At 37.4% G+C, this 9,625-nt stretch overlaps 1 non-coding gene across 1 annotated transcript; it reads right to left on the reverse strand.

Moving 5' to 3' along the window:
* Positions 1-3,087: 3,087 nt before the first annotated feature.
* On the reverse strand, positions 3,088-3,158 carry TRNAE-UUC (transfer RNA glutamic acid (anticodon UUC)). Its single transcript has one exon. It is a non-coding gene; the product is annotated as a tRNA-Glu (tRNA).
* Positions 3,159-9,625: the final 6,467 nt, after the last annotated feature.

Genomic DNA, 9,625 nt, shown 5'->3' on the forward strand with positions numbered 1-9,625 from the left:
ATTCTTACTCCGTTTGGTGTTCGGCTGAGTTCTTTATCTCTTCATTTGATGTTCTAGGGTTTCAGGATTGTTGATTCTCTGTTTGGCTTAGTTTTTCAGATCTTTGTTGTGGAGGGACGGCGTGGTGTTTCTGCCTAGAGCGCCATCTTGCCGGAAGTCCAATTTCTTATTATTCGAATTATTTTAGTTCTTCATATTGTCTTCTCTGTGTAGACAAAGCCTTGGGAAATTGGTATGTCATCATCACCTTTTGTCTATAGAAGTGAGAAAATTGTAAGTTAGTTGAACTGACTCCATTTGGTTAACCTCCATAACTAGCTTCCTCTGAGCATCGGAGAACATTTCTCTCCAGTTTGAAAATGTGCTTTATAATAATTCATCTCCTTTTTAGGACACGATTCCAAAGCTTTTCATAAAAACAACAACAACATCAACAGCTGGCTTTGCAGCGCCGTAACTGTTTACACATATGAGCACCCACAAACACATAAAGATTCATAGGAAATGGGATTATTGTAGCACAAATAAACATCATTCAAAAGGGCCTCGGAAGGAAGAACTTTAAATATTTTTTATAATTATAGCATGAATTTTCTGTATTTTACTCTCCATTTCTACCTAATAGAGATTTCAGTTCCTGCCATGGAGTCTTAAAATACCATGCCTCTCAGACACCGTAGTAATGTGATTGCCATAAACATTAGAAGTGAAGAAATTAAGAAACATAACTCATGTTGTCTAAGATACTTGTTTTCTAGTGTTGCTATCCTAAGAGCCACTGAAGGGTGTTGAGGAGAGAAAGGAGGAATATTTGGAGTCCTGGCCTTCAGTTCTCCACACTTTTTCTAGAATGGCTTTACTTACATATACTTTGTTTATTGGGATTATATATGCAATTTTGTTTTTTTAAAAGCAGTTCACTGCAGAAGAAATGTCTAAGTACCATTTGTCTTCAAGAATTCATTTTAGAAGAGAAAAATGTGGTCCAAAGAGTTAAATGAGTTGCCCAAAATGACATAGCTTGTTAGTTAAAAATTCCCTTGCTTAGTTTATCCTGCTCCAACCTTTGTACTTTCACTAAGATTACTCGATAACCTTGAATAGATTCCCACTCCTCTTCTCATCGTTCTCCTGTATCATCCAAAATGCTTCAAAGCTCAGTTTCAGTTACCTCTTCTGTGATGGAGACTTCTAATGCTCATGCACATCCACTTTTCCCTTGAGCTTACAGGAGGAACATCCCAACTCCCTTGCGGTTAGGTGGAGCCATATAACAACACAGTGGGTTGTCAGTGGAAGTGACATCAACCACTTAAGGGCTGAAGCATTAAATTGCCAATGTGAGACCCTCCAGTATTCTCTCCTCTGCCAAGGGGACTGAGGACACTAGGTGTTTCAAAGGATGTAATTAAAATATAGTGGTGTCGCCATCAGCCTCGGTCCTCAGAGATGTGAAGCAGATTCTTCCTTCAACCTTCAGTTGGGGTGGGACTTAAAGGGTGAGCTACAAATAAACTGTTAAGCTACTGGGGTATTGGGGTTAACTGGTTACCGCAGAATAACTTAGTGTATCTGATTAATACACCTTGGCAGAATTTGCTGAATGACAGCTGAAGCTGGTCCTCTGGCCCTGCACCCAAAATGTCCACCAGGTGCTGCCAATAGAATATTTATACCTTAAGAGCTGCAAGCCAGTTATACCCTCATTGGATCCTACCAAAAGGGGAGATTAGAAAAATTCAAAAGTGACGGCATAGATCATGGTCTCTAAATACCATTTCCCATTCAAAAATATGAGAGCTTCCTGGAGAAACAGCTAACTCCAGGTCTGGGACAAGAAAGATAAAGGGTGAATCTGGGACATCTTGTGTCAAAAAGTGGGGATGATATTAGACTACTGGGACATGTCAAAAGGATGCAGGAGCCTACATAAAGGCCCCTCACCTAGCCATGGATGAGACAATTTGAGCATCGAAAAGAATGTCTGCAAAGAAGGAAAACATATCAAACATTTTAAAAATCCATGAGTTTATAATTATACTAAAAAACCCCACAAAACCTCATTGATCACCACTAGAGGTTGCTAGGGCACCAACTTATTATTCTAAAAAGTGGTTAAAAAATAAAAAAGTTGGAGGGGGAGGAAGAACTGAGAATTTATACCAATTTTCCTGTACAAATTGTATTTTATGGTAAAAAACAGGTGAGAAAAGAAAGTTCTTCTACCCTGAAGAATCCTAGCTAATAAAAGGAGAAGGAATGATAGAAAATCACCAATTTACAGCTTCTACTGAAATAATGTATTAGATCAATAATAATCAATGGCTGTTAAAACTATTCTTTGAAAGGCCAATGAGGAACTTAGAAACAGATAGATCAGGGTTATAATATGCAGGCCAGTCTTAATGGTGGATGGCCAGACATTATACATCACTTGATATGATGATGCCAAGGAAATGCACAGCAACCACTGATGCAGTTTTCTTGTTAAAAAATTAAATATAGATCTAATCCACTCCCTAGATCTAAAATAAGTTAACATAGAATGCTGCAGATAGAACATGGCCCATGGTACCATGAGGATGCAGTCAGCCAAATCCTGAATGTGGAAAATTCTATAAGGTAAATAACCCAGATTCTTCAACAAATCAATTACATGGATTAAAAAAAAAAAGGAAGGGTGGGGGAGGAGGAAATAGGATAGGTTAAAAGAGACTTAAGTGACGATACCAAACAAATGCAGACCTTGTCTGGATCCTACTTTGAGCAAAGTGATTGTAAAAAAGCATCTTACAGACATTTGAACATGAACTGAGCATTGTTGTTGTTAGCTGTTGTCAAGTTGGCTCCCAGCTTATGGTGAACCCATGCACAAAGGAACAAAACGCTGCCCAGCCCTGTGCCATCCCCATGGTCTATTGCAGATCGGACCCTTGTGATCCCCAGGGTTTTCACTGGCTGATTTTTCAAAGCAGCTTGCCAAGCCTTTCTTCCTAGTCCATTTGTCTTACAGCTCCACTAAAAGTGTTCAGCATTGTAACAACCTGCAACCCTCCACTGACAGATGGGTGGTGGCTGTGCAGGAGATGCACTGTCTGGGAATTGAACCCAGGTCTCCTGCATGAAAGGCAAGAATTCTACCACTGAACCACCACTGCCCCAAGGACTGAGAACTAGAAGACATTTAACAAAATATCGTTGATTTTGTTAGGTGAGACAATAGAATTGAGATTATGTTAAAAAAGGGTAAAAAAGAGTCTTTATCTTTTAGACATATTTACCGAAGTATTTGTGGGTGAAATATTGGGAACTGCATTAAAATACTTCAACAAAAGCAGAGGGATAAATGGAAGAAGATTGACCAAAGTTTGATAACTGTTGAAGCTGGATAATAGATATTGGGAGGTTTATTATACTATTTTTTCTATACACTTCAATGTCTGAAAATCTGCACAATAAAATTTTAAATAAATAAAAGTGGGGATAGGGCACTGCTTCAGAGATCAAGCTTTCTTAACATGGATCCATGTTCTTCTGTTTTAATTTGTAAAGAATTCAAGACAAGTATTTTGAAATTTGGCTTTCTGGAATTTGGAGTTTGGGTTTTTGGTGTTTGAAGTGTGGATTTTTTACTAGTTTGAATTTTTCTTGCTATCAATTGCTTCTGGTGAGTTTCTGGTTCTTACATCTCACAGCCTGGTTGCCTGCCTCGTAGGTAATTCCCAAAGCATACCAGCTCTTGATACTGAGATTTGAGATAACAGTTTGGGATACGTGCCCATGTTCCTACTAACCATTGCTGTTGCTGTTGTTGGGTGCCCTCAAGTTGATTCCGATTCATAGTGACCCCATGTAACAGAGTAGAACTGCCTCATAGGGTTTTCTATGCTATATTCTTTACAGGAGCAGATCACCAGGTCTTACTCTTGCAGAGCTACTGGGTAGGTTCAAACCACCAACTTATTGGTAATCACTTGAGCACTTAACTGCTGTGCCACCAGGGCTCTTACTGATTGGACTATGGTTCCTTGACCTTCAGAAAATCTTACTTGATGTCTCCTCATCCTGAGAGCAGGACGGCTGCAGTGGGGCTAAGTGCAAAGTGAAAATTGAAGCTCCTTGTTAAAAACTTCTAAGAATTTCCAGACAGTGACAAAAAAAAACAAAAACAAAACCCTTTGCCATAGAGTCGATTGCGACTCATAGCAACCCTATAGGACAGAGTAGAACTGCCCCATAGGTTTTCCAAGAAGCGCCTGGTGGATTCAAACTGCTGACTTTCTGGTTAGCAGCTAAACTCTTAATCACTTCGCCACCAGGGTTTCCAGACAGTGACAGGAGAGTATTAAATCAAGCGTGGGGCCCTGTGCAGCTGCACAGGTTGCAAACCCGAAGCACACGCTGTCTGTGTACAGTTTCTAGCTTGATATCTCTGTAGAGTATTTGTATCATTCAATTCTGCATAGCACAGATGAGGGCGTGAGCAAATGGATGAAACACACTCTCGATAAACATTATAATTAATGAATTAAAATCGTAGTGAAACTTTTTTTTCGGACATCTATATTTATACCAGCAACAAATCCAAGAATTAAAAGGAAATAGATTTTCAGGGTTGAGTCTTCTATATTATATTAGAGAACCTATATGTTGTTGTTGATAGTAGAGAATCTGTATGTTGTTGTTGCTAACTCTGACTCATGGTGACTTATGTGTAACAGAATGAAACGTTGCTTGGTCCTGTGCCATCTTCTTGATTGTTGGTATGTTTGGCTCAATTGTTGCAGCTGTTGTGTCAGTCCCTCTCGTTGACGCTCTACTTTGCCAAACATGGTGTCCTTTTCTAGGGAAAATCTCTTAGATCACAAAGGATATTAGACTGTCTAGCTTAATGCCATGGTGCCCACAGCCTCTCAATAAATTCTGGGTAACTCAGAGGGATACTTGTGACATACAGGCTATGGGAGCAGGGTACTGTAAAACTGAAGACTTCTGCAAAGTCAAGGTTCATTGATAGGTTCACAAAATAAGACAAGATTTGAATCTGAGATCTACATTCATAGCTCTTATTTTTTATTACCTTGTTGAAAAATTTCCTTCTTGTTGACTATTTTCCACCAGTAAGTTCTCATCAGTCTTTTCTCTTGTATAATTGTTTTCTAGCTACGAAAGTGATTTATTAAAAGAGGAAGCAGTGGAAGTAACTGACAGGACAGGGTTTTTAAATTTTTGCCTAAATCTTAGATGTTATTGTGTTAGTTCCTTCTCAGCCAGGCTTATAATTACAAGCTGACCTATTTTTTCTGGAGTGTCCTTGTGAAGAAAATCATTCATTTCCCAAAGTAGGGCACATCACTGCCTTTTGAGTAATAGTTTTACAAGGTGCAAGAGTAGTAATTAAATGAAATCTAATTAGGGAGCTAATACATAAGTCTGGTCTGCCATGCACACTTCCCACACCAAGAGCAGAAAATGAGAATAAGAAAATGGAGGCAAAGAGAAATGCCTCTTGTGTCTAAAATATAGGCTGGAAATTTAGGGATACTGTGAACAATTTCCTTCTATGACCAAATCCATATAGCCCCACACAATCAAATTGAAGCAACAATCTGAATTAAGGTAAAAAAAAAATGAGGTATTTTCACCTCTTTGGTTCTATACTTAGTGGTAAAGTGGAAATGTCATAATTATCTGTTAAATTGGTTCTCTCTATACTAGCAAATTGAACTGTTCAGGGATAAGGTGGTTTCTGAATTATCTAGACTGCTTACCCACACTAATCATGAATATTTATGAAATCTGAACCTCACTTTGTGCTCTGTAAACACAGCCTTAATTATTCAGATTGTTTGTCTATACTGTAATAAATGGAAAATTCTCCTTATATCTTATTTTTAGTATTAAAAAATAGGCACAATAATGTTTTGCATATAAGGACAAAATAAGACAAAGGCCTTTGCTTCCTTCCATTATAACATCCTATTAGCCATGTCAGTATCTTTGAAATGATTTATGTTAAACATATATTTTGTGTTTGATGGTTCAACACTGTTTAACCTATGACTATGCTCCAAATTAGTTAAGCCTTTAAAACATGTAAGTGATTCTATAATTCAGTCAGATAGCCTAACAGGAGATTAATTGTAAACATATGTGACACAGTGACATCTAGGCCCTGCCAAAAAAGAGGAATAAAAAGATTTGGTCTGTAATGCCCCAGAATACTCGGGCAGAACAATGGTCAGCACATGTAAAAACCTTGGCTGTGCAGCTAACATGAGCCTGTGGGCAGGGCTTTCAAAAATGTGTTTTAACCAAAATTTTTGTAAAGTAGGCTTAAAGACAGGTTATTCCATAAAGTGGCAGAAAGATAGGACTAAATGATATGTATTATTTTATTTTATTCCCAAATATATGTATGTGTGTGTGTGTGTGTATTTGCCACAGCACTTATACATACATGAATTTTTTTTATTGTACTTTAGATGAAGGTTAATAGAACAAATAGTTTCTCATTAAACAGTCAGTACACATATTGTTTTATGACATTGGTTAACAACCCCATGACATGTCAACACTCTCCCTTCTCCACCTTGGAGGACCTTTCTTTTTTTTTTTTTTTTGTGAAAATATACACAGCCAAAGTTACACCATTTCAAAAGTTTCTACATGTACAATTCAGTGACATTGATTACATTTTTCAAGTTGTGCTGCTATTCTCACTATCCTTTTCCAAATTATTCAATCACTATTATCTTCAACTCACTGTGAATTTTTTTTCCTTCAGCACAGTACCTGCAAGATAGCTTTAGAATGTCAGTAAAATAAAGCATGTTTTATTTTGACGTTTTTGCACACTTCCGCAAGCACCTGAGTGTCTGTCTGTCCATCTGTTGTGAGTTGTTTTGTTTCTGGTTTTACTGTGTAATGAGATTATTTGTTCAGATGATATAAGTACGGAGGAGATCCACTTCTTAAGCTGCGTGTGAACTATATTGTAGTTTAAGACTAAGAAAGAAGTAAAACAGGTGGATTAAAGACATTGGGGCTCTTATACTAATGCAGTATTTAGACTCTGGGGCTTGACTTTTAAGTAAAGGGAGAATAGAACTAGGTCTATTTGGAAGAGATGGTATATTCAAATTCAAAAATAAAAGCATTTTGTAATTTTTGTCTTGCTATATTTGCTGTTGCCGACGTATTGTATTTGTGCTATAATTATGTTATTTATACATAATGGGGATTAAAAGAAGAAACACTTTGTTTATGTGATTTGCCACGTGGTAGATAACTATCATGATGTCATATTTGTCTAACTTTGTTGGTTGTGGAATCTCTAGAATTGAAAGAAGGATCTAACTCTGCTGTGAAAACAAGGGACCCACAAATCTCCTGGTGACATGATTGAATTTAAAGATACAGTCCAGGCTAGACCTAAACTAACCCTCTGAACTCTAACCAGTGACAGGACTAGCATAGTAATGAATCAGAAGCTCTTTAGAAAAGAGAAAACTACTCGGAAAATGTGGGGAAAAATGCATCTGGGTTATTTTGAATTGAAAGTAAGCTGTCAAAAATATCCGCTTCCCCTCCCCTTTTAAATCCTCAGTGGAATAAAAAGCACATGAGAATATCCTCTATTCCTCTTGATTACATCTATGGAAAGTTAGTACCTTTACTGAAATGCCCAGTTCCAATGGATTAGGAGCTCTGGTGGTGCATAGATTAAACACTCAGCTGCTAACTGAAAGGTCGGCAGCTAGGCAGTTGGAACCCACCAGCGACTCAGCAGGGGAAAGATGTGGCAGTCTGTTTCCATAACGATTACAACCTTGGAAACCCTATGCAGCAGTTGTACTCCGTCCTATAGCGTCGCTATGAGTCGGAATCAACTGGATAGAACACAACTACAACAGTTCCAATGTCAATGTGCATCATCAAATCTGCATGAAGTAGAATTCAACAGTGGTTTAATCAAGGGTTCGGTCAGCTTTTCTTCAAGGAACTGCTCTGTTTTGCTGTCCTGGAAGAGCAAATTAGAATGGCTAGTAGCACATTCCTACCACTAGGGGGCACACCAAACTTCCTCTTCTCTTTGTCCCCTCACTCCTATTACATTAACTGCGGATGAGTGAAGTACAAGGACATTTTTTTAGGCGATGGTTCTTGATGAGGGACTCTTTCTTTACATTGTTTCTTGAGATGCTCTAGTTCTCTCTTTTTCATTTCAAGTTAGTTCATTAAGGCTAACTCCCACTCACTTGCTTTTAGGAATAGACATTTTCCCTGATTCCTAATGAGTTTGAGCATCTTTTCACATGTTTAATGGAACATGAATTACACCTTTGTGAGAAGTCTGCTTAAGTTTTTTTGATCATTTTGCTCTTTTAATCTTTTAAAAATCGATATATAGTACTTTATAGTCTGGATACTGATCTTTTCTCTCAGTTATGTATGTTTCCATATTCCAAATCTTCTCCAAGTTTATATTTGTTCCTGCTCTCTATGGTGTCTTTTCTTGAACAGACTTTCTTAATTTTAATATAAATAAATATAAACATCTTTCCTTTAAGTCTTTTTTAGTCTTGTTTATTATTCCTATTCCAAGGTCATAAATATATTCTTCTAAAAGTTTTATAATTTTTCTAAAAGTTTCATAATAATTGTAACTGATTTGGAGGGGGAGGTAATCATGAGGTGATGTCCCTGGATGGTGCAAATCATGAAGTGCTCAGTTGCTAACTGAAGGATTGGCAGTTTGAGTTCACACAGAGGCCCTTTGGAGAAAAGGCCTGGTGATCTCCTTCCAAAAAATCAGCCATTGAAAACCACGTGGAGCATAGTGCTACTCTGACATACATGGAGTGTCACATGAGTTTGGTCGAATTGAAGGAAACTAGAAAAAATCATGAGGTAGAGGTGCTATTTAATTTTGTTACATTACAATAATCAAATCCCAGCATGATTTATTGAAAAATTCACTATTTCCCTTGTAAATGCAGTACTAGCTCTGCAGTAAGTCAGATAGCTATCTATCTGTGGGTTTGCTTCTGGACTTTCTATTCTGTGCCACTGATTAATCTGTTTGTGCCTGTATCAATTCCACACTATCTTAGGTACCATGTACCGTAAATACCATAACTTTATAACATTTCTTGCTAACTAATAAAGCTACTTCCACTGGGTTTTTCTTCTTGAGGAGTGTGTCTGCTATTCTTGGACCTTTGTTCTTCCATAAAAGTTTTTGAATCAGCTTGTCAAGTTCCACAGCAAAACAAAACAACAACACAAATACCTGTCGGAATTTTATTAGAATTGCTTTGAAGCTTTAAGTCAATTTGGGGAAAACCAACATCTCTATAATCATGAACATGGCATACCATATTTTATTAAATCAGATCTTTAACACCCTCCAATAGCGTTTTATAATTTTCTCCGTAAAGGTATTGAAACCATTTGTGAGATCATTTTTCTAGGTATTTCATAATTCTTTATGCCATTGCAAATGGTACTGTTTTGGGATACAATCTAAGATTCTATAACAAAGATATCCGTAATTATAGTGGTTTTAAAAAGACGGATGTTTGAATTGTTCTCCCACATAAAAGTCAAAGTTAGAGTTGGT

Source organism: Trichechus manatus, unplaced genomic scaffold, assembly GCF_000243295.1.
Source record: "Trichechus manatus latirostris isolate Lorelei unplaced genomic scaffold, TriManLat1.0 scaffold00013, whole genome shotgun sequence".
In the NCBI taxonomy this organism is placed as follows: domain Eukaryota; kingdom Metazoa; phylum Chordata; class Mammalia; order Sirenia; family Trichechidae; genus Trichechus; species Trichechus manatus.